The sequence below is a fragment of the Apodemus sylvaticus genome, chromosome 17 (assembly GCF_947179515.1).
Source record: "Apodemus sylvaticus chromosome 17, mApoSyl1.1, whole genome shotgun sequence".
NCBI lineage: Eukaryota > Metazoa > Chordata > Mammalia > Rodentia > Muridae > Apodemus > Apodemus sylvaticus.
This window is the reverse complement of record NC_067488.1, coordinates 5,315,381-5,338,763: the sequence shown is the minus strand read 5'-3', so window position 1 is coordinate 5,338,763 and position 23,383 is coordinate 5,315,381. Positions and strand designations below refer to the sequence as shown.

The following is a 23,383-nucleotide window of genomic DNA, read 5'->3' as shown; positions in this document are numbered from 1 at the left end:
CAGCTGTGTGCCGGAGCTGAGCACCTGCCTCATTAGAGCACCGGGAGACAAGGCTCTGCTCTGGCCTAATTTTGGAAACTAGAAGGCGTTCGGGGTGCCCCACATTCTGTTCCTAACTCATCACGCTTTGTGAGAACTGGAATCTCTGACCTGCCCCTACCGCCACCCCCCAGCAGTAAGACTGGAAGACCTGTCGTTACCACCGCCCCTCCCCCACGGCCCTGCTCCCCAGGCAATGGGAAGGGTTCCCGCTGCAGGAAGTAGATGCAGGGGCGGTAAAGCGTCCCCGCGCCCCAATCCAACATCTGTGCAAACTTCTCAGAGCTCCCGGGATAGAGACCCAGCACCAGGCCTGGGGCCATGAAGGGAAGACTGCGGGTTTGTTCCCTGCCAACTGAGATTTGTGGCAATGTGGCCTGACCTAGCCCTGGCGTATCTCTGTGGTGCCTTTGAAAAGAGGCCGAGCTGGTAAAGAAGCAAGGCAAAGTAGGGGGATACTCGGGTGTTGGTTTTCATATTCATGAGTGCAAACTTTGCAGGGCATCACGACCCGTTTGAATTGAAGGCTGCTGACGCCAACTGAGATGCCTGTCCCAGGACAGAGCACAGCCCCCTCCTGTGAGAACTTGGTATAAAGTTTGCTGCTCTGTGCACTTGAAAGGGGCAGCCGGTCCTCATACTGGAAGCCCACGGATGTTCGGGGCACTTTCTCCGGGTAGCCAAAGGAGCCAGTCGCTGCTGGTTAAGATAGGCGGCTGCACCCAGAACCGGAACCGCAGCCGCTCCCATCCAAAGGTCAGTTTGCATTGCCCGTGGGATGAATGAGAGCCCTGCCCCCCTTGTGTCATCATCTGTCTTTCCCAGAATAGTCGGCGGCATGGCCTCTGGCCAGTGCTTCCCCCCTTCCCAGTGCAGGAGGCTCTGATCCCTGGCCACCGCTCTGCCTGGCTCCCAGCTGCCTCTTGTTCCCAGCTGCTTCTGAGCCCCTTGGCCAGGAGGTACTGCTGCAGAGTGATAATCATTGCAAAAATAAAACCCGTTGCTAGCCAGGCCAGCCAAGCTGCGTGGGAGGGGTGGAAAATTCAGGCTATGTGTTCTTGGCGTGACAGATTGTCAATAGCTGGGGTGTTCTGCGTGGAGAGCCGGATGAGCTGTTCTGTTTCAAGGCCTCATCTTGTGTGCTGTCACTCAACAGCCCTTGGGACATCTCCTCAAAACCAGGCTCAGGAGGCTGAAGCTATAGCCACAGGCTGGCTCTGCGATTGGTCACCTTCTTGATTTGAGCCACCCCCTGGGAGTCTGGTGTCGCCTTGGGAACTTCTGCATCAGAAATCAGGGGTGGAATCAGCTCTTAGCTGAATTCCAGGGGAGGGCAAAGCTGGTCTTACTTCCACGGGCATGTGGTCCAGCTCACCCCCAGTTCGCCCCCATCAGGGGTGCGCTCCCCTCACCTTGGGTAAGCTCGGACACCAGCTCGAAGCGTCCGAGCATTTGTCATGTGGAATGGCTGTCGTCCTGGAAATTCCGTGTGAAATCCAGGTGCTGCTTATTTACTTATCTGTTTGCGGGGGGAGGGGTCTTCTCTGGGGATGTCTCTGTAGCTTTAGAACTTTGGTTTCCTGAACCCTTTGCTGCGTGGTTGGACTGAAGCAAGGGAAGAAAAGGAAGCATTGCTTTCCTACCCACGAGGCCCGCAAGTCTCTGTTTGGGTTTGAGAGCTTCCTTCAGTTCAGGTGAACATTTCCAGAAAATAATATACTATCATGTCTCCCTTTTATTGCTAATGATGTCCCCCCCCCCTTTCTATGTATCAATAGATTGAGGACAGTCCCTATCCCTCCTCCCAACCTACGCCCTCCTCTCACCTCTTCCCCCTCCTCCCTCTTCCCTCCTCCCCCTACTCTTTCTTCTCTCCGCTCTCCTCTTCCTCCTCCCTTCCCTTTCTCCTCCTCCTCCACCTCCGTTCCCTCTTCTACCTTCTATTCTTTTCTCTCCTCTCCCCCTTGGTATCCCTGTCTTTAAACACTGAGGAGCACTCCAGCTCAGGGCACAGGCCTCCGAGAGCATCTTCGTGAGAACTGCTCCCAGCCATTGGCATGGGAGTGCCGTGTAAATCAGCTAGACGCGCTGCTGTAAACCTTTCTTACTATCATGAGTATTCACTGCTGTTTCATTTTTATGAATGTGTCTTTGTCTCCCAAGAAGCATTTCAGATTAGGCGAAGGTGTTGTTGAGGATGTGGGAGGCTCTGCCCGTGGGTTTGGCTGCTGGATTTGCAGATGGTTCCAGTAAAAGAGCCCAGTTGAGATCCACATGGGACTCAACTCTTGGGTTCAGAGTTAGACTGAACCTTGCATCTCTTGGCTGTGAACATTCAAACTGCAAAATAACAATTGCACACCCTGCATGTCAGCACTGAGCACACACACCACTTGTGCGATGGAGTCCGCGGTCTCGTAAAAGCCCATGCATGCATCTGTAACCATGCAGTATGTCTGTGCGCACTGGTGTAGCATCCAAGGCGCAGCAGATGCATGGACAAAGTGAGAGACAGCTGAGAGGAACCGATGCCGTGCTGCAGGTGAGAGGAAGCACCTGTTGCTTGGTGCAGGCCTGGGGCTAAAGCTGCCTGGTCCCCATACTGAAGGAGTTAATGCCTTTCAAAGAGAGTGGAATGTCGCAGAAAGTGCTCAAGGCCTTATTTGACACCTAGAAAGTGCTGCTCAGTGACAATCTGCCCTGTTGAAGGCTCCTTGGGAGTTCTTGTCCAGGACAGGGTAGACAGAAGCAGCAGAGGAGACCCAGTGAGGGTGAGGGGCTTGGGGGCTACCTGGCAAGTCTGCCCCCTCTATAGTTGGGGCAGGAGTGACTGCGGAGAGCCTCAAATGTTTGAAAGGCAAGTTGGGCCGGATTGTAAAGCCACTGATAGGGTTACCTTGACCTTGGAAACTGTGCGTTAGCTGTGCCTGTGAGCAGAGGGAGGACTTTTCGAAGTCTGCTGTGGTAGCTGTGAGGGTTAGTGGTTTGGAAATGAAGAATGTTGCAGAAGAGCGGCCAGATTGCACATTCGCTTCCCCAGAGCGCGCTGCAGGCCTGCCGCGCGTCACAGGTGTCCCTGCCTGTAAATGAAGGCCAGGCCAATCACTGTGACAAGAGAAGGGGAAAACTGTGCAATAAAAGTTGTCTGGGGGCTGGAGAGATGGCTCACTGGATAAGAGTCCCGACTGCTCTTCCAAAGGTCCTGAGTTCAAATCCCAGCAACCACATGGTGGCTCACAACCATCTGTAGAGGGATCTGATGCCTTCTTCTGGTGCATCTGAAGATAGCTACAATGTACTTAGATATAATTATAAATAAATCTTTTAAAAAAATCTCTTTTAAAAGTTGTCTGGAATGTGGTGTTGCACACCTTCTGTCCCAGCACTCAGAAGACAGAGGCAGGAGGATCGTTCTGAGTTTGAGGCCAGCCTGGTCTACATAGCAAGTTCACAGCTATACTGAGACTCCTATTTAAAGAGTAAGCCCTGAACACATATACATACAAGTAATATTTTGTGGGTTGAACAAGAGATAGATAAATTGATTGATAGGCAGGCCATGATTGGGAGTAGAAGTGGAAGGGGGGAAAGGGAAAGAGGAAAATAATTATGATCTCAAAACAGAAATGTAAATTTTAAAAATTAAAAAAAAATCAAACCTGGGGACTATTTAGAAGTGGAGTCCTAGAGAAAGAAGACAAGTGTAATATAGCCTAACACAGGAATGAGCCCCAGGGACTCTGGGACTCTGAGTTTCACCAGGCGTGGGAGGAAGGCAGCGGATGTCAGGGAGTGAGCCAGATTCTCTTCCAGAGAGAGTCTAAAAGTTTAGCCTTAAGGACCGAGGGACCAGGAGCTTTGGTTGGGATTCTTATGGCTCCGTGTGGTACCTTGAATGGTCAGTCTGTTCTCTTTGTAAAATGGAGACTGGCGTTTGACTTTGGAAAGCGGCTTTTCCTGTTGAAATGGAAATGTTATCAGAGAAAGCATGAATCATGGAAAAGAGGAAAATGCCGTGCTGTTTGATGGGAGCTTGCGGGCGGGCACTGAAGGCCACCTCAGGTAAACAGCAGGCGAGTAGGGGTGTGTAAATATCAGCTCGGAGCCAGGAGGAAACAGGGATGGGAAACGGGGCTCTGGCGTAAGCGGCGTTGGCTTATTGGAAACAGGTTGTCCCGTGATCCGAAGGAAAAGACAGACACTAAAAGATGAAGCTGCCGTTGCCTCTGACTGTGCTGATCTTTCCAGAAACTACCAGAGGCACCTTTATTGGAAAGACAGCTGTGGACTGTAGGCTGATTTATCGCCAGGGTGAGTCAGCGCCAATCCTTTATTGCATGGGAGAGATTCTGATGGGATAAATTTAATAATCCTGAAACAAAACACTCCACGTGTATTGAGCTAGATTCTTAATAGGAAACCTCCTTCGGTGAAACTGAAGAAACACGCCGCATACTAGGCACAAAGAAAGTTGCATCCTTCTTTTAGTTAATTTTCTAGAAATTCCATATGCCATATTAGCGTCTGTGTCCGGAAGAGATAACCCCACACATGTGGGTGTTATTTCAATACATTAGGCCACAGAGCTCAGCACACCCAAAGGCGGTAGTGATGCTCTCTTTAAGTGTCTTTGCTGTTCAGGCTTTTCCAATTCCCTCCTCTGGGATTTTACAGTTGTAGGCTGCACTTGCTCCTCACCGCCTCAGAGTGGCGCTACTTAACAGAACCCCGGTGCAGTCCTGTGCGGCTGGGAGCCACGCCTATTCTACTCCATTAGTGATCAGGGCGGCCCCAGCTGTCTTACACATTTACCACTTAGGGGCTATTTCCCTCCAAGTCCCTTCTTTCAAACAGTGGGCCAGATTTTCTATAAAATCCTCAAAATAAAGGATCTTGAAACTGAGTGTTCCCAAGTCTGGGGGTCCCTGCCGTTAAAAACCTCAATGCACAGTGTGCTTGGGGATCGCTTTTGTTTTGCTTTGCTTTTCCCATCCTATCGACCGTACCGTCTGAGCTCACGGTACCGTCTGGCCTTAGAGAACCTGTCCCCGTCGTACATTTTCGCTGGGGAAAGAAAATTTTACTTTATGCCCCGAGTCACCATACATGAAAGTTCACAGATACCACATAGGTAAGTGCCTAACCCCAAAAGGTTAATTCTTCCTATTCTGTGCACAGCGGGTGTTAATCATTCTTCGAAAAAGGATCTGGGCCTAGAATAACAGCTCCACAGACCGCTGTTGTCATAAAGTTCCCTGGCTTTTCCGTTTCTGCAGGTGAACCTGAGGATGTAGGGTGCAGCTGGCAAGAGCAGCTGCGGGACAATGAAGGAAGGAGGGACTGAAGGGAAGGGAAGAGGCTGGGGGGGGGGATGGTAAGGCCAGGAGCCGGAGCGGTGCATCATGGGTAGAGCGCTCCATGAGAAAGTTCTCTGTGTTCCAGCATCGGGCCTCAGGACCCATGGCTGCCAGGCCCATTGTTTCCCAAAGGCAGCTGTTCCGGGTGTAGCTAACAGGGCATAGCTGAGCGGGCCACGCCGGGGGCTTGTCAATGAGATAAACATGGTGCATAATTTATCATCCAAATTGGAATACTTCTAGAACAAAAGGAGCACTGTAAAAATAAAACCAGGGCACAGGTGTAAGCAGAAAGGAAACCAGGGGCTAGAATCATTGGCCCGAGCCAATAATTGTGAATAATAAATTATTCTGGTTACTAGGGAAGCTGGGGGAGGAGGGCAAGCTGTGCCACCCGACGGTGACGTGATCGGAGAGGGAGGAGTATACACAAGGCAATTGCCAGCAACCATTCGAGGTGCTGTCTAGCAAGTGCCAACAACCGGTATTCACAGAGCGTGGCGGGAAAGCCCGGGTGCAGAAACCTCAGCTAGGATATCTGGCACGAGCCTTGTACTTAGTCGACTTACTTGGGTTGGTTTGTTGATTGACTGATTGATAACTCAGCCATTGAGTGAATCACGTGTTTTGTTCAAACAATTGCATCATGGTGGTAAGAACTCTCCTCTCTTCTGAGAGTGACATGCAGGGGTTCAGGCAGCTGCTTAGACACCCGCTTTGAGACCTTGACCTCTTTCTATACCAGCTTTGGCCTCTGACTGCTAGACAAACAGGCCTGCTCCTCTGGCCCAGCTCTGCCAATGCCTTAGTCTTTGACCCCTTCTGGAAATGCGGGGAATGGATTTGGTTTTGATAAGCTGCCAAGTTTATAAGTGTTGTTTTGTTTTGGGTATATCTGCATAAATGGGCCAAAATAATTCCTATAGCAACTGCCTCGTGCTGTTGTAAATGCAGAAATTAAACAAGATGCTGTCAACAGATATTCAGTGGTTCCTGACATAGAAGGAAGGGGTCCAGAGATCATAGCTGTGGATCCTATTCTAGGGATCATACTAGATCCCGAAAGAGGACCAGGGCCAGGACTATGCCTGGAAGAATCCAGAAAGAACATTGGGTAATAGCACTCTTCATGCTGTCACTAACCTCATGAAAGAAAGGCTTTGTGTTACCGCTGGCGGTTAGGGTGTTTAGGGCATTGTCCAGATTCCTCTCTTTCCCTACCCACAGATGCTGTCAGCTGAAAAGTGCAGCTAGCCCTGCTGTCTTAACTAATACACACATGCATCCCACAGAGTAGAGGACAGAGAGGACTGTCTCCAGGATTGGTTAAGTTGTGCTTCTCACTGTTTCCTATGTCCAGTGTGGTCACATAAGTCACCCGAAATGTGGCTAGCCCAAATTAGATTGTGTCATAAAATATATGCTAAGTTGCAAATATTTAGAATTTTATCAAAAGATCCCTGTAATGATTTTTCTAAACAGCACCGTGTTGAAATAATAATGCTGTTAGATACATTTTGGTTAAATAAAATATACTCTTAAAATAAATCCCAATTATTTTTTATATATTTGACGTGAGTGGAGTATTGGTGAGAATCAGGGCTCTTCGAAGCTCATACTGTAGTCATGTTCTCAGGCGCTGTCTCCTGCCTGCTGGAGGCTGTCTGACCAACCAGGGCTCCCTCCTCAGCTCCCTCCTCCCACCACAAACCCACCAGCTACTGCCCCGGCTAGCACTTTACTTAAAATACAGTTTAAACTCTCAATTACCAGGTGTGCTAGGTCACGCCTTAAATCCCCATACTCTAGAGCAGAGGCAGGTGAATCTCTGAGTTCAGGGTCTATGGAGAGAGGCCCTGTCTCAAAAAACAAACAAGCAAAGAGGATTCTGGGTCTGCGGAGGAGCGAGCACACGGAAAGTTTGAGTCACCTGCGGGCTCTGCCGGCTCTGATGGCCGGGGGACACGAAACTGTTCTCAGGCTTCCTGTCACCTGTGGACAGACGCTGTGGGGTCACCTACTGTGGCTTCTGATGGGACTGCTTGCGAGACTGAAGACCGCTCTGTGCTACAGGCATCATGTGCCCCTCTCCTGTGACGGGTTCATTTGAAGGGGAGAAAAAGATCAACAGGGAATGTCTACATTCTAATTAAGGTCATCCATTTCCATCTTCCTTCTGCCTGGCTCTATATCACCACCAAAGTCAGTTCTCCATGTTAGAAGTAACACTGTCTCCATGGCTACAGCCGCCAGAATATTTTAGTTATTTTTGTACTCATTAGGCATAAAGAAGCACATTTAAAATTGTGCTCTTCCTATTTAGTTCTCACTAAAGCTGGCAGTTGTATTATTTCATGGATGAAATATATGTATATATAAAACATATTGTATATATAATATAGTATGTACATTAATATATTATATATTATATTTATACTATATAATAATATAGTATATAATTATGTTTATGTATATACTATATATGTATTATATAATTTTGTATTATTAGCAAGAATCATTTCGAAGATCAAGAAAATGAGTAAGTTTTCAAAACTGCTTGAGGAAACCTACTTTCAATGGCACAGTGTGGTCAGGCAGACACTGTGTAGAAATGAGGAAGTGCCCAGATACAGCCTGTTCTCCTCCACAGGCCTTGTTTGGAGAAGATTACCTCTTTGCCAGAAATACCTGGTGAATTTATAGCTCCACTTCAGAAATAAATACTATTCATGGTCATAAATCCTTGCATGAAGGATGCCACGGGATTGTTCAGTCTCTGACTGATGAAAAGGGATGAAGGCCCCGGAACTGCCCATCCTCCCCAAGGCTCCCTGCCTTCCTGAATAAATAAAAATGGTCGAGATGCCCACACTCTGGGGTAACCCTGCTGCCAGGGGTGCTCTCTGCCAGGGCTTGGGAAGAGCCTGGCTTCCATTGGCATTGGTGTCATCTCAGTCGCAGGGAGGAGTGCTCCAGTGTCAGGTAGATTCTGGGAAGTCTGGTAGAAGTCCGAGGTTTCCCCTAGAGAGCTGGGCTCCCTCGCTCCTTCGTCTCATACACATAGCATGAGCGTTTTCTGTATAAAATGGCGTCTCTTACACTCCCAGCATTTATTACCAAATGAGTCTCTATGCCCATAAAGCATGGAGACCCCACTCAATCCTGGTCTTCCAGCTCTCGGTAAACCTTCTTACCCTCTAAGAACTGGCCCACCGTAGGTATGCAGGTGAGTGTGGCCATGCAGTGTTGAACCCTGTGGTTCCTGTTAGGCAGTGGGAGGCTGTAAGGTCTCTCCATGTTGCAGTGTGAATCACACATTTATTCTTTTTAGGATGTAGTATTTTATTGTATAGACAAGTCACATTTTTCGGTGCATTTTCCTGTTGGCTCTTGGGGTGTTTCCATCTTTTGGCTATGCATAATTTTTTCTCATTTGTGTGCAGTTTGTTTTCTGGTGCTAGAGATCACATCTGGGGCATGTGCAGGCTAAGCAATCGCTGCCAGGGAGGCTCAGCCTCTGAATGATTTTCTGAAAGAATGAGTTCTTTGAGAAAGCTCATCTGTCCATAGAGCAGAGACCGTCCACACAGCTAGTGAGGAGGCTTAGTCTAGAAACAAGGGAGGTGATTATAACATAAATACTTTAGAAGAGAACGACCAAGGGCCTCATTTCAGGATAATGGAGTTAACCCAAGAGCTGCTTTCTAGTCAGCCATGGAATTGAGATTTAAAAAAATAAAAACAAAAAACAAAAAACAAAAACACTAGAGGGCAAAGCAGTACTTTGAAAGGCTTGACTGAGGGGTTGTGAAAAGCTTGCAATTGGACCTTTGGTTCAGTGTAAAACACACACAGACATACACACAGACACACACACACAAACACACACACACAAACACACACACACAAACACACACACACATACACACACACTGACGCACACACAGACACACACACACAGACACACACACAGACACACACACACAAACACACACAGACACACACACAAACACACACATACATACACACACATACACACATACACACATACACACTGACACACACACAGACACACACACATACACAACATACACACAGACACACACACATACACACACACAGACACACACACACACACATACACATACACACACATACACACACACACATACACACACATACACACACACACACACACACACTCTGCCACACTGGAAACCTGTCCTGAGACCCTCGCCTGCCCACAGGAGCACTGCTCTCTCAGAATGACCTCTGGGCTGAGGGGGCCCACAGAGGCAGAGCAGGCTGGGCCTGAGGGGTGTGATGGAGGCTGTCACAGAGGGTCAGCTCCAGAGTTTCTCTGTGCCTAGTGGGCTTGTTTCCTCAGTTTGTAAAGTGGACAGTCCCTCTTGGCCTCACCTACCCCAGCCCCAAGGGGCAGGGACAGACAGGCGCTTGTGCAGACGTGGAAGCACTGGGGGTGGGGGTGGGGGTGGGGGTCCAGAGAACCCCTTGGGTCCGTGGAATCCCAAGCAGCCATAGGCTCTTCCTGAATCCTGCCCATCCTCAGGCTGCCCTGGTGCTGGAAAATGCCTCAGAGGAAGGGGAGCCAGGGTCCCCGTGACTGTGGAGGAAGGTCACAGGTCCCACCTGATGCCTGTCCTCTCTTGACCCAGCCCAGCTTGCTTTGGGGAAAAGGTGTGGGGTGACTGACGGGGAGGCAGAGGGGCTGGGGACATGCAGCACCCCTGCAGGCTCTGGGGAGGGACAGACAGTAGCCTCATGACTAAGGTTGGGGGGGGGGCGGATATGTGTGTGACAGGAGGGAAGTGTGACATCCGTGGGAGGGTCCTGGGCAGGTACTGGAGGACCTCTGCTGAGGGGCTGTGTGTCTGCTCTATGCCTGCTAAGTTCGGCTCTTCCTCATGGTTATCGGGAAAGCTGCGGTGGGCGCTGGCCTCTGCTAGGTACAGTGGCTTGGCCTTGGCCAGCCGGCTCTGGCACTGGACAGAGGGCATGGCGCACCCCCTCACAGATCCCGTGACCAGGTCAATGGTAAGTAGGTGTGTGATGGGGGGAATGTGACATCCATCCGGTAAGGGGGTGTCACATGTATGTCACTGGACATCATGGCTGGCATGTCCCGTGCTCATCACGTCCGGCTCTATCTTGCCAGTGTTGCTGATGAGGCTGCTGTAGTTATCACCGTCCCCCAGGGGCCGCCAGCTCTCCCGCACCACTCGGCGGGCATCGGTGCCCGTGTTAGCTGCAGTAGCATTCGTCTCACTGTCCCTGAGGTTGGGGGCAACGCTCTGGCAGTAGAACTTGGCAGCATGGAGGACACGACTGTCCAGTGGCTGACATCCGGGGTCATTGGTGGAAGAGCGGATGCCACAGCTCCCGGCCAGTGTGCCCTGGTTAAAGGAGGAGAGCAGGAGCGGCCACAGCAGGGCCTTGTGCCGCGAGCCTGCACTGCTGTGGCAGTTCACGGGCTGTGCCCTTGTCGTGTGTGCCTTGCTGCCTGTCATGAGCTCCAGCGTCTCTGTGAGGTCACCTTGTAAGCTTTGGGTTGCAGTGATTGCCAATCTGATTGATAGGTTCAGCTGGGAGAGATGCCAGGTCTTGCCAAACTCCAAAGCGACTGTGGGACTCAAAGACCACCCACTCAGGGAGGGCTCTACCTTCTCAGCCGGAAGTTCAACATACGGTACGAGGTAGACATGTTGCATATCTGACGGTACCACTTATCTGTGCCCTCTGTCACTGGTGTGAGCACTGGAGGTGCCTGTGCTGCTCTACTCTGACATGCAGGGCCCACACACGCACACACACACACACACACACACACACACACACAAACGGCAACCACTGAGACTGGCTGGGGCATCCGGTTAAGGGCCAGGCCTGGTGTGGAGAACTTGGCCATCTTGCAGCTGCTATTGCTGCCACTTCTGCCCCCAGCCGCCTGCTGGCTGCTCTCCCACAGCCTCTTGGCCATGGGTGTGATCGCACTGAGTCCAACTCCTGTTCTGTCTTGACCCTCGACACAAGGGGCAGTGGTGAGCGAGAGGCTGGCCAGCCCAATGGCTGCACTATGGGACTCCGAAGCTCTGAGGACAGGGGCCTCCTCCAGGTGCAGGCCCTGGGAGAGCTAACTTTGAGAAGAACTCAGTGCCTTTCTCCAAGGCCTCCTGGATCTGCAGGCTGTGTAGATGAGCCGGCACTGCTCCCTCATGTTCGTGCTCAGCCCGCCCGTCCAGCACACTGTGGATCTGCTGGAGCGACCATGCCTGCACAGCGGCTGGCAGCTCTACCACAGCGCTGAGGCTGCGGTTGAATAGGCCCCAGAAGGAGCTGCCGGTGGCCACACAGCACGTTAGTCTTTGAAGGCATGGCCCTTAACCACCGATGACACGTCACAGTGTAGTCCCTGTAGACGCCGCTCATCGGTGCACTCAAGGACACTGCTGCCAAAGTCTGGAGTCTTCATCTGCAGGCTCTGTGCCACAGCGGCACCTGGCGCCCCCTGGTTTTAGTTTACCCCCACATCCCTCCTCTTTCCCTATCTTAAAACTTGTGTGATTGTAGTGCCAACCTCAGGGGATGCTCGTGAGGATTAAATAAGTTAGTGTGTGTGCATCACTGTTTCTTAACTGGTGCTTCATCGGGATCTGGTCAATATCGATAAGTTAGGCAGCCAGCCAGAGCCTACAAGTAGGAGGCAAAAGGTGGCTTCTTTGATTGTTTAGTAAGCCAGGCCTCATTGTCACAAAAGATGCATTGATACTTCTGTCACTCTCTCCTTATAAGGTGGGAACGCAATTCAGTTATTCTGGGCACTCCTATCATGCCACTTAAGTACGGGACCCTGTGTTACGTCTGCGGGGGCAGCGGAGACGCACAGCAGTGGGTGACAGCGGGCCGCAACAGCAGCAGAGAGACCATCCCAGGCCAAACAGTTCCATGTGGGGTTTCATTGAGGATGGGGGTGGGGACAAAGGTGGCGGTGGAAAGAAAAAGGGGAAGAAAGAGAGAGAGGGAGGCACTACTCATTTCTACAGATCATGACCTGTGTGGTCGCAGGTAAAGGTGGGCCCGGTGAACTCTGGCTATGTGGTGGCTGTTGCCTTGGCAACAGGCCTATAGGTTGCGCTGTCGGAGGTCCCAGTACTAACACCCTGGGTATGACATGCATGAATAATCTCTATGAATCCTACAGTCCACTAGCCAGTAAGATAACCATAGTGCATTAAATCATTACATGCTCAAAAAGTATAAATTCATTAAAACATTAAATACTTCAAATTATAATTTTTGTAAATCTGACTTTTTCCATTTTTTTTTTTTAATAAGCCAGCAAGGGGGTAACCCAGCTTCACTTGAGCATTTGGCTTAAACGCTAGCCTTTGGGGTGTTTTCTAAAATAACCCCAAAGTGTTTAATCACAAGTGGGAAGGGCCAAGTGGGCGCTGGCAAGCCGTTCAGACGGGGGTGGGGGGGGAGGGGCTTGCCTGAGGCTCCGCGTGCAGTCAGCGCTCCCCCAGGCTCCGCCCAGAGGGGCAACCCTGGCAAACAGGGCAGAGGCAGACTGCGGGCTGGGGACCGAGGTGGTTGCCACGGTGCCCCTTGTTAGAATGTTTTCAGACAGAAGTTTCAACTCCCCGCACCCCAGGCCCGCTCCCCAGACCCGCACCCCAGGCCGCACCCCAGACCCGCACCCCAGGCCGCACCCCAGGTCGCACCCCCTGCAGAGAGTTCTCTCCCACGTCTGAAGGCCAGGAGGGAGCCTGCTGGCACTTCAGTGATGTCAGCAGCCATCCCCCTGTCTCTTCTCTCGCTGCTCAGTCTAATCCACAGGCCTGTGTCCACAGGGATCATGTCTGGCTGTAAGCACTGTCTGCTCCTCTTGGATGACAATCTGGAAACTACTAGAGACTTGAAGTCAGCTTAGTAGTTTATGAGTCAAAGGTAGCTATCGGATGTACCAAATATTTCTTATCCTTTGAAAATTTAACTATGACAGAAAGGAGTATCGGAGTGGCAGTTCAGGAGAAAGGGGAGGTTAAATGCAAGCGTTCTCTTGGGGTCCGGGGATACTTTTCTGAGAGGACAAAGACTGAAGAAATGTGGTCTTTCTTTTTTCTCTTTCTTTCTTTCTCCCTCCCTTCCTTCCTTCCTTCCTTCCTTCCTTCCTTCCTTCCTTCCTTCCTTCCTTCCTTCCTTCCTTCCTTCCTTTCTTTCTTTCTTTCTTTCTTTCTTTCTTTCTTTCTTTCTTTCTTTCTTTCTTTCTTTCTTTCCTCTTAGTATTTCTGAATTCTGTGTTTTTACCGGAGACCAAAATCCTCGCTCGACATGTTTCCTTTCTGAGCTCTGGCTTCTTTGTTGTAATATCAGGTAACTAGTTCAGAGACTGGTTAGCTACGGGAGGTTAGCTAAGAGGGGGGAGTGAGACGTGTGGTAATCACACAGAATTACAATAGATGCTTGGTGTTCAATCATTTCATTTACATGTGGCGTGGTGCGGCATAGGGATCAAAGCGGGAACTTAGAGTCCCCTGAGGCTGGACTTCAACCCTATCCCCAATTCATAATCTCTGTCCAATCTTGAAGAAATTAATTTCCCTAAGCCTTGGTGCCCTTGTCTGTGGAGTGAAGTGAGCTGTTCTGTCCTTGTGAGGTTGTTGTGGGGATCAAATGACACATTGGACAGGAGACAGTGAGCAGGTACCAGGACCATGAGCGGTGCTGGAGTGAGCGTGACAGGCTTGGGGCATGCCTCATGGCAGGACAGGTGACTGTGGTAAGACCAGGCCGCGCTTGTCCTGTTCCCCTCCCTCCTTCCCCCAAGCCTTCTCGTTCACACCCCTTTCCTGTGACCCACGTGAACTTCCTGGGATTATTTGCATGAGCATGGAGATTGTTGACTGGATTATGACCAGCTTGTCATTGTCACACCACTGAAGATGACACTCTCTCCACTGAGCAACCCTTAACTACTAACAGCTCCTCAGGGAGCAGTGCAGCCATTTCTGATAGACAGTTGATGGTGCCCGGCGTTTTGTAGTGTGGGTTCTGGGGATTGAGCTCACATTCTCCAGCTTGGAAGGCAAGTACTTCACCGTCCAGGCTTGTGTATTTTAAGCAAGAGATGTGTATTAGGGCTCTAAAGAAACAAAACTGGCCGGGCTGTGGTGGCGCACGCCTGTAATCCCAGCACTTGGGAGGCAGAGGCAGGCAGATTTCTGAGTTCGAGGCCAGCGTGGTCTACAGAGTGAGTTCCAGGACAGCCAGGGCTACACAGAGAAACCCTGTCTCGGAAAATCCAAAAAAAAAAAACCCAAAAAACAAGAAACAAAACTGATAAAATATATAAACATGCATATATACATACACATATATATGTGTATATGCGTAAAGCCTGTGGTGCAGCCAGTTGAACAATGGCTGTCTCCTGACAGAAAGTCCATGGATATGAGACTTGTTCAGTCCGCAAGGCTGGCTGTCTCAGCAGTCCTAATCTGTGCTGGAGTCCTGGAGTATTCCTAGAGAGCTGCTGCTCTTCAGTCTGTGTTGGCATCCAGATGAATTATGTTCCAGCACCAGTGGGATAGCGGAGTAGCCACTGAGAGTTAAGGGCGAGCGTACAAAAAGCAAAAGATTCCTTTCGCCATCTCCTTTTGTGTGGGTTGCCACCAGAAGGTGTGACCAGGTGGGTGTTCCCACCTCAAATGATCTGATTAAGAAAATGCCCCACAGAGGTGTCCAGCTGCTTGGGCCTTAGTTGAGTCCAGATGTGCTCAAGTTGACAACCACCATGACAGGTTAGAATAGTGAAGGACATCTATTACTCAAAAAGAGAGACAGTTATTCTAAATCAATGGAGGAGCATGAATCATAAATCTGAGGTATTTTCTCTTTTAAATAATTACTAGATTTTCCTTTTTACAATTTATTTTTATTATTTTTTTATTGCATGCCCCTGTGGGAGTATGTGCACTGAAGGTGCCCTCCAGGTCACAGGTGTCAACCCCTCCCCACCCCCCCTCCTGAGCTTAGTTACACAGGGTTATGAACCACCCAATGTGGGTGCTTGGGTGAAGTAGGGTCCTTCCCAAGAGCAGTGTTTGTTCACTATTAAACGCTGAGCTGTCTCTTCAGCTCCGAATTTTCTTCTGGTGGTTTCTTCTCACGCCGCCTGTGAGGACTCCTAGGGGAGCCAGCTGGGACTGGGATACCCATCCCTTAGTCTACCCTGGGCAGCCAGAGGGGCCTGGCTTTCTCAAGTCCTCGGCGCTCTTGTCTGCTTTCCCCAGCGTACTGCACAAACAGGGCCTTTTTCCTCTATAAAAAGGCAGGAAGTGTGTCTGTGCATGCTGGGATGAAGTGCACGCTTCCTGCCCCCGCCTTGGGGACACGGGTTAGTAGGCATTCTCATAGGCAGGTTCCTGAATGAGGCTGACCTTGACAGGAAAGATACAAGGCAGAGAAGCTAACAGCAAAACAGGATCCCGCCTACCTGAAGCTCAGACCCTAAAAGTGTCTCGAGCTTCAGTGGCAGAAGTTTCGACAAAGCACCCAGGCTGAGGATGCGACTGTGGGTAGGGAGCTAACAGAGAGAATACATAAGGCCTTGTGCTTAGCACGCCCAGGCCCAGGGCTCAGTCCCAGCAGCACCTAAAAACAAACACAAGACCATCCACTCAAAGCTCTGCCCACACTCTACTCTGCGCAAGCTGCGGATACAGGCCTCTTGGTAATGCTGGCTATTCCTTGGGCTATGAACACTACCCGAATGAACTTTGAATTTTTGTTTCATTCTGTTTTGTTTTGAGACAAGATTTCTCTGTGTAGCTCTGGCTGTCCTGGTATTCACTCTAGACCAGGCTGGCCTAGAACTCACAGACATCCACTTCTGCCTCCCAAGTGCTGGAATTTAAAAGCATTAAAGAGTGTACTACCAGGGCCCAGCTGCAAATGAACTGCCAATTGCATGATATGAAGCTATGATTTTCTTTGAAAATTGAGTTATTTAAAATGTCCCCATTTCTAGAAGCTAACTACTGTTCTACTCAGGATTGGAGGATGGGGTGCACCTCTGCAGAGGTACAGTGGGTTCTGACTCAGGTCTAGCACATAGAGAAGCCTCCGCTCCCCACCCTGACTTCTCTGAGTCTTACACAGGCTGGAGATTCCTCAAGGAAGATGGAAGTTGATAACAAGAGAACAGAGCCCTCGGAGGAGCGGTGTCCCAGGCTGAGCCCCATGTAGTCTTACATTCCCAAGGATTTTTTGTTTTTTTGTTTTTTGTTTGAAAAGCATATTCCTTTTATTGAAAAAGGAAGTAAAAACATTTTATGAGAAAATATTTCTGTAAAATATTTCTGTAAAATGTAAAATATTTCTGGTAAAATAGAAGAGATACATAGAAAAGCACGTTAAAATTGATAATTTTCATGGAAAAATTAAAGAGTAAAGTGGTAGACATAAAAAACATTGCTAAATTAATTAAAAAAGGAAGTAGAAACATTTTATTTGAAGGTTTACATGGAAAATATTTCTGACAAAATTGTAGAAAAATGTAGAAAAACCTGTTAAAATTGAACATTATCATGGAAAATTTTATATAGATATAATAATGATAGGCATAAAGTATTCCTAAGCTGATTGAAAGTGAAATTATAAACATTTTCTGATAAACTTGAAGATCTACATAAAATCTTTCTGATAAAATTCAAGAAATATATAGAAAACTGTTAAAATTGAATATTATCATGGAAAATTATACTGATAAAATGGTAGGCATAAAATAATTCTAACTTGATTGAAAGTGGATTGTAAACATTTTCAGGTAAAATTGAAGATTATCATGGAAAATTATACTGATAAAATGGTAGGCATAAAATAATTCTAACTTGATTGAAAGTGGATTGTAAACATTTTCAGGTAAAATTGAAGATTATCATGGAAAATTATACTGATAAAATGGTAGGCATAAAAATAATTCTAAGTTGATTAAAAGTGGATTGTAAACATTTTCAGGTAAAATTGAAGATTATCATGGAAAATTATACTGATAAAATGGTATGCATAAAAATAATTCTAAGTTGATTGAAAGTACATTGTAAACATTTTCAGGTAAAATTGAAGATTTACATGGAAAATATTTCTGATAAAATTCAAGAGATAGAAAAACATGTTAAAATTGACTGTTTTATACAAAATTATACAGATAAAATGGTAGACATAAAAAAAACTTCCTAAATTTATTCTAAATTTACAAAACATTTTGTTACAAAATCAGAGATTTACATGGAAAATATTTCTGATAAAATAGAAGAAATATATAGAAAAACGTTAAAATTGAAGATTATCATGAAAAATAATGCAGATAAAATGGTAGACATAAAAAACATTACTAAATTAATTGAAAGAGGAATTGCAAATTCTTCTTTTATTATTCCTCAATTATTTTTCTGATAAAATTGAAGATTTACATAAAAAATATTTGTTAGTCATTGTCTTTTTATTGGGGGAATTGAGTCCATTAATGTTAAGAGATATTAAGGAATAGTGATTGTTGCTTCCTGCTATTTTTGATGTTATTTTTATGTTTGTGTGGTTATCTTCTTTTGGGTTTGTTAGAAGAAGATTACTTTCTTGCTTTTTCTAGAGTGTAGTTTCCCTCCTTGTGTTGGCATTTTCCATCTATTATCCTTTCTAAGGCTGGATTTGTTGAAAGATATTGTGTAAATTTGGTTTTTTCATGGGATATCTTGGTTTCTCCATCTATGGTGATTGAGAGTTTTGCTGGTATGTAGTCTGGGCTGGCATTTGTGTTCTCTTAGGGTCTGTATGACATCTGCCCAAGATCTTCTTCTAGCTTTCATGGTCTCTGGTGAGAAGTCTGGTGTGATTCTGATAGGTTGGCCTTTATAAGTTACTTGCCCTTTTTCCCTTACTGCTTTTAATATTCTTTCTTTGTTTAGTGCATTTGGTGTTTTGATTATTGTGTGCCAGGAGGACTTTCTATTCTGGCCCAGTCTGTTTGGAGTTCTGTAGGCTTCTTGTATATTCATGGGCATCTCTTTCTTTAGGTTAGAGAAGTTTTCTCCTATACTTTTGTTGAAGATATCTATTGACCCTTTAAGTTGGACATCTTCACTCTCTTCTATAGCTATAATCCTTAGATTTGGTCTTCTCATTTTGTCCTGGATTTTCTGGATGTTTTGGGTTACAAGCTTTTTGTATTTTGCATTTTCTTTGACTGTTGAGTAAATGTTTTCTATGGTATCTTGAGCACCTGAGATTCTTTCTTCTATCTCTTGTATTCTGTTGTTGATGCTTGCATCTATGACTCCTGAATTCTTTCCAAGGTTTTCTATCTCCAGAGATGTCTCACTCGGTGATTTCTTTATTGTTTCTACTTCCATTTTTATTTAGATCCTGCATGATTTTGTTCAGCTCCTTCACTTGATTGTTTGTGTTTTCCTGAAATTCTTTAAGGGACCTTTGTGTTTCCTCTTTAAGGGCTTCTGCCTGTTGACCCATGTTCTCATGTATTTCTTTAAGGGAGTTATTTAAGTCCTTCTTGAAGCCCTCAGTCAGCATCATGAGATACACTTTTAAATCCAACTCTTGCTTTTCTGGTGTGTTCGGTTATCCAGGACTTACTGTGGTGGGAGAACTGGGTTCTAATGTTGCGAAGTAGCCTTGGTTTCTGTTGGTATGGTTCTTGTGCTTGCCTTTCGCCATCTGGTTACCTCTGGTGTTAGTTGGTTTTGCTGTCTCTGACTGGAGCTTGTCCCTCCTGTGGGCCTGTAAACCTGTGTCTGTACTCCTGGGAGACCAACTCTCTTCTGGCAGGGTCTGTGCACAGAAGGCTGTGGAGCTGCCGGGCTCCCTGGTACAAATGGTGGCAGGAAAATATTCTCAAGTTTTATAGGCCTGCCTTCCAGTCAATGCCGTATGTATTGTATATTTTGATGTTCTGCCAGCTTTTATTAAAGGCTATGTGAGAACACACTTGTGAGTTTTCCCATCCTGCCTGTTGGCCTGAAGGGACCCTGCTGTCTCTTCCTGGTGTGTTAGGTGAGACCTCTTTGCCACCTTTACGATTAGTTATGATATGCTGCATTTAGAGAGCTCCTGTACTTTACCCTTGGGGGATTTTCTAATTCCATCCCATAAACCTGTGCGGGAGGTTGGCTTAATGTCATTCTACTTCTTTTGGCACCTGCAGCTGCTAAAATGGCCTCAAACATGTCACAGCTGTGTCTAGCAAGGGAGGCTGAGGCTTGAGGGCTTTGGAGACTCAAAACAAAATCTTCACTCTCTCTTTGCATTCACCTGAACAGCAAGTTGAGATTGAAAGGGTTAATTTGGCTTATACTTTCACATCTTTGTAGGCCATCTTTGAAGGAAGTCAGGACAGGAATTCAAGCAGGTCAGGAACCTGGAGGCAGGAGCTGGTGCAGAGGCCATAGAGGGGTGCTGCTTACTGGTTTTCTCAGCCTCCTTTCTTACAGGGCCAGCAGTTCAGGGACAGCACCACCCACAAAATTCTGGCCCTTCCCCATCAATCACTAACTAGGAAAAGGCCCTCCAGCCAGATCTTATGGTGGCATTTCCTCAACTGAAGTTCCCTCCTTTCAGATGACTCTAGCTTGTGTGGAGTTGATATAAGACCAGCCAGCATGCCTGTCAACATCCCCATGTACACTGCCTCTCCACAGTGGTCATATAAAGCCACCTACACACTTCTTAATACTTTGGATTATAGGCCTGATACCAACCATTGTAAGTACCCCTAAATCCAACCTCGTCATAAAGACAACTCCTATCTGTACTGTAGATTTAAATGTTTTCCTGTTATAGAATCTCCTAGCCTGTGCTTTTTAAATGGAGAAACTGTGGTTCCAGGGCAAGCAGTAATCTATCTGGTCTACCACCTGACAGAATCCCTCAGCAGTCTATCCTACCTGGTTTTTAGTCTACTGTGCTGTCCAGGTACACAACAAGCTTTTATGAAAGTCTTGTGCACATGATAGGACATGGTTTGCACAATTGGCTTGGGGAATTGGAAAGATGTTCCCTGTCATTTCAAACACTGTCACCTATCCCTAGGGACAGAGGAGTATTGGTCAGTTCATGCCCCTTTCCCAGAATGGCTGTTCCCCATACCACACCCTGCCTTTGTTGCTTTCTCCTTCAACAAAATTGTTCACTTAAATTTCATATCTCCTTCTAGCATTCTTTAGTCATGATCATCCCCAAAGCCTGGGTTTGGCCATGAGAGCAAACATTGGAGTCTTCAGACATACCCTCAAGAAGGAAGAATTAGGCTGTCAGTTCCAGCCATTTGCACGATGGTTTTATTGGTGCTCCTGAGTATACGCTGTGCCTGCCTCATAAATTTAAGGTGTTTACTGGTTATGCATGACAGAAGCACAGCTCTGCCGTCCCCTCTGCTTAGCTCATCTCTGTACCTTGCCACAGATGCTGGTGGCGCCGTGACTACGAGGCTGCACCTAATAATAAACTCTTTGTGAGTAAGATTAAGCTTGACCGACCAGAGGTCTCATTAATCTAGAAAAGGCAGAAAATAGTTTTCTTCGTACTTGGCTCTAACGAAGTCAGTACATCTCCAGGGCCTGCGGCGCAGGCATTTTTAAGTGGGTGATTATATAGATAGATATAGATATGGATATGGATATGGATATGGATATGGATAGATATGGATATGGATATGGATAGATATATATATGGATATGGATATGGATATGGATAGATATAGATATGGATAGATATGGATATGGATATGGATATGGATATAGATGGATATGGATAGATATAGATATAGATATAGATATAGATATAGATATAGATATAGATATAGATATAGATATAGATATAGGTATAGGTATAGGTATAGATATAGATATAGATAGATAGATAGATAGATAGATAGATATGGGGGGCACAGACAGCAGGGTGTGTTTGCTTGCCCAGGTGTTAAGGTTTGTGTGAGTGTCCCACATTGTGGCTCACGTCTTGGTCCCCCGATCATGGTGACGTCTTAGATGACTGTGGAACCTTACCTACCTGCCACACCAAGCTGCTGCTTGGCTTTAATGACATTTGCTTCTGGTTTCCGTCTAAGCTCTTTAGTTCTCTTTTCCCCAAATTTATTTATTTATTCACTTTACTTCTTTATCACTGAACCCCCTCCTCCCGGTCACCTCCTCCCCTGAGAGGGTAGAGGACCCCGTGGAGATCCCCCAACCCTGACTCATCAACTCTCTGCACAGCTAGGCACATCCAAGGCCAGACAAGGCAGCCCAGTTAGGGGAGCAGGATCCACAGGCAGGCAAGAGACTTAGGGATAGTCCCCACTCCAGTTGTTGGGGGACCCACGTGAAGACTGAGATGCACATCTGTGTCGGGGTGTGGGGGGGGCTAGGTTCAGCCCATGTATGTTCTTTGGTTGGTGGTTCAGTCTCTGAGAGCCCAGAAGGGCCCAGGTTAGTTGACTCTCTGGTCTTTCTGTAGAGTTCCTATCCCCATCAGGACCCTTGATCCTACCCCTAATTCTTCTATAAGACTCCCAAGCTCTATCCTATGTTTGGCTGTGAGTCTGCATCTCTTTCAGTCAGCTGCTGGGTGAAGCATCTCAGAGGACAGTTATACCAGGCTCCTGTCAGCAAGCGTTACAAAGTATAATTAATAGTGTCAGGGATTGGTGTTTGCCCATGGGGTGGGTCTGAATTGGGCTGGTTATTGGTCGGCCATTCCCCTGGTCTCTTAAGCTCTTTATTTCTAATCCGCTCCTATGATGTCACCAGCCACAAGCTCCACCACCACAGACTGCACCACTCTATGTGATAGACTGTTCCTTTGAACCATAAGGCAAAAAAACCCCAAACAAACAAACAAACAAACAAACAAAAAATTCTTCAGGTTTCCTCTGTGGAATGTTTTGTCACCACTATGAGGAATGTGACAAATGGCACTACCATCTCAGCTGTCCCCAGCTCAGGTACAAAGTCTGAGAGAAATGAAGAAGTTCATTTGACCTACTTACGTCACTTGAAAACACTCTAATTTTTTTGTTGTTGTTGTTGCATTTATCCTAGTGCTGTTCTCTGTCTAAGGGCATTTACTGTGATGTGAAGACTAGAGATATGAAAGGGAGTTCAGCAAAGTGAACCACTCTGATCAGCATCGAGAAGGAGCAGGAAACACTTCTGGTGGGCTCCGGCGTGAAAGGGATGAGGAGGGCTCACAGCAGGAAACACTTCTGGTGGGCTCCGGTGTGAAAGGGATGAGGAGGGCTCACAGGATGAGCTCAAGGTAAACCCACCCAGGTACAGAGATTCCCTAAAAATAGAGCTGTCCTGTCCTGGTTGCACCCACAACTTGCCCTTTAGAGGCAGATGCTAGAGCCTTTGTTGGATCCACTCTACGCATGCCATAACTATATTGTCGCCATGGGTTCCTTTAGGTTAAGCCTCTATTCTTACATTCTCTGAGTATGGACTCAAGCTGGTAGCCAGAGAATACATAGACAGACAAGAAGACTTCTCCCTAAACACATGCACACACACACACACACACACACACACACACACACACAGTATCTATTCTGCCTTCTTCCAAGTCCCTGTGGTCCCTGTGCTAACTAGGGAGAATATAAAGTGTTGTGCCTCTACCATTAGACCTTAGATACCTAACCTTAGACTAATACTTACATCTTTACTTTCTGATTCTTTAATGTAGAGATAGATACTCTTTCATACAATATTTTAAGGATCTACTGAAGAAAATATTGTGAACATCCTGTAAATTCATACAAGAAGGTACTATTTTTTGCTTGAGTTTGGGACATTGGTCACTTGATAGGCATCTACTTTGTGTCAATCAATGTTGGTAGTGAGAATGAGTGTATTTAAAACACAAACTGGTTTTGATTGTAAAAGTAGTATCCTCTG

At 47.1% G+C, this 23,383-nt stretch overlaps 1 protein-coding gene and 1 pseudogene across 5 annotated transcripts in view; one reads left to right on the top strand and one right to left on the bottom strand.

Annotated features, from left to right (window-relative positions):
• Ncald (neurocalcin delta) overlaps positions 1-23,383 on the top strand; it is a 445,096-nt gene that overhangs the window by 360,097 nt on the left and 61,616 nt on the right. Inside the window, exon 2 of one of the 5 annotated variants that reach the window (XM_052160542.1) lies at positions 540-795. The exons of the other annotated variants lie outside the window; for them this stretch is intronic. The gene's annotated coding sequence lies outside the window, so the exon portion shown is untranslated. The remainder of the gene's footprint in view (positions 1-539; positions 796-23,383) is intronic. 5 annotated transcript variants of the gene reach the window in all.
• Positions 10,514-13,274, bottom strand: LOC127668089 (nucleus accumbens-associated protein 1-like; annotated as a pseudogene).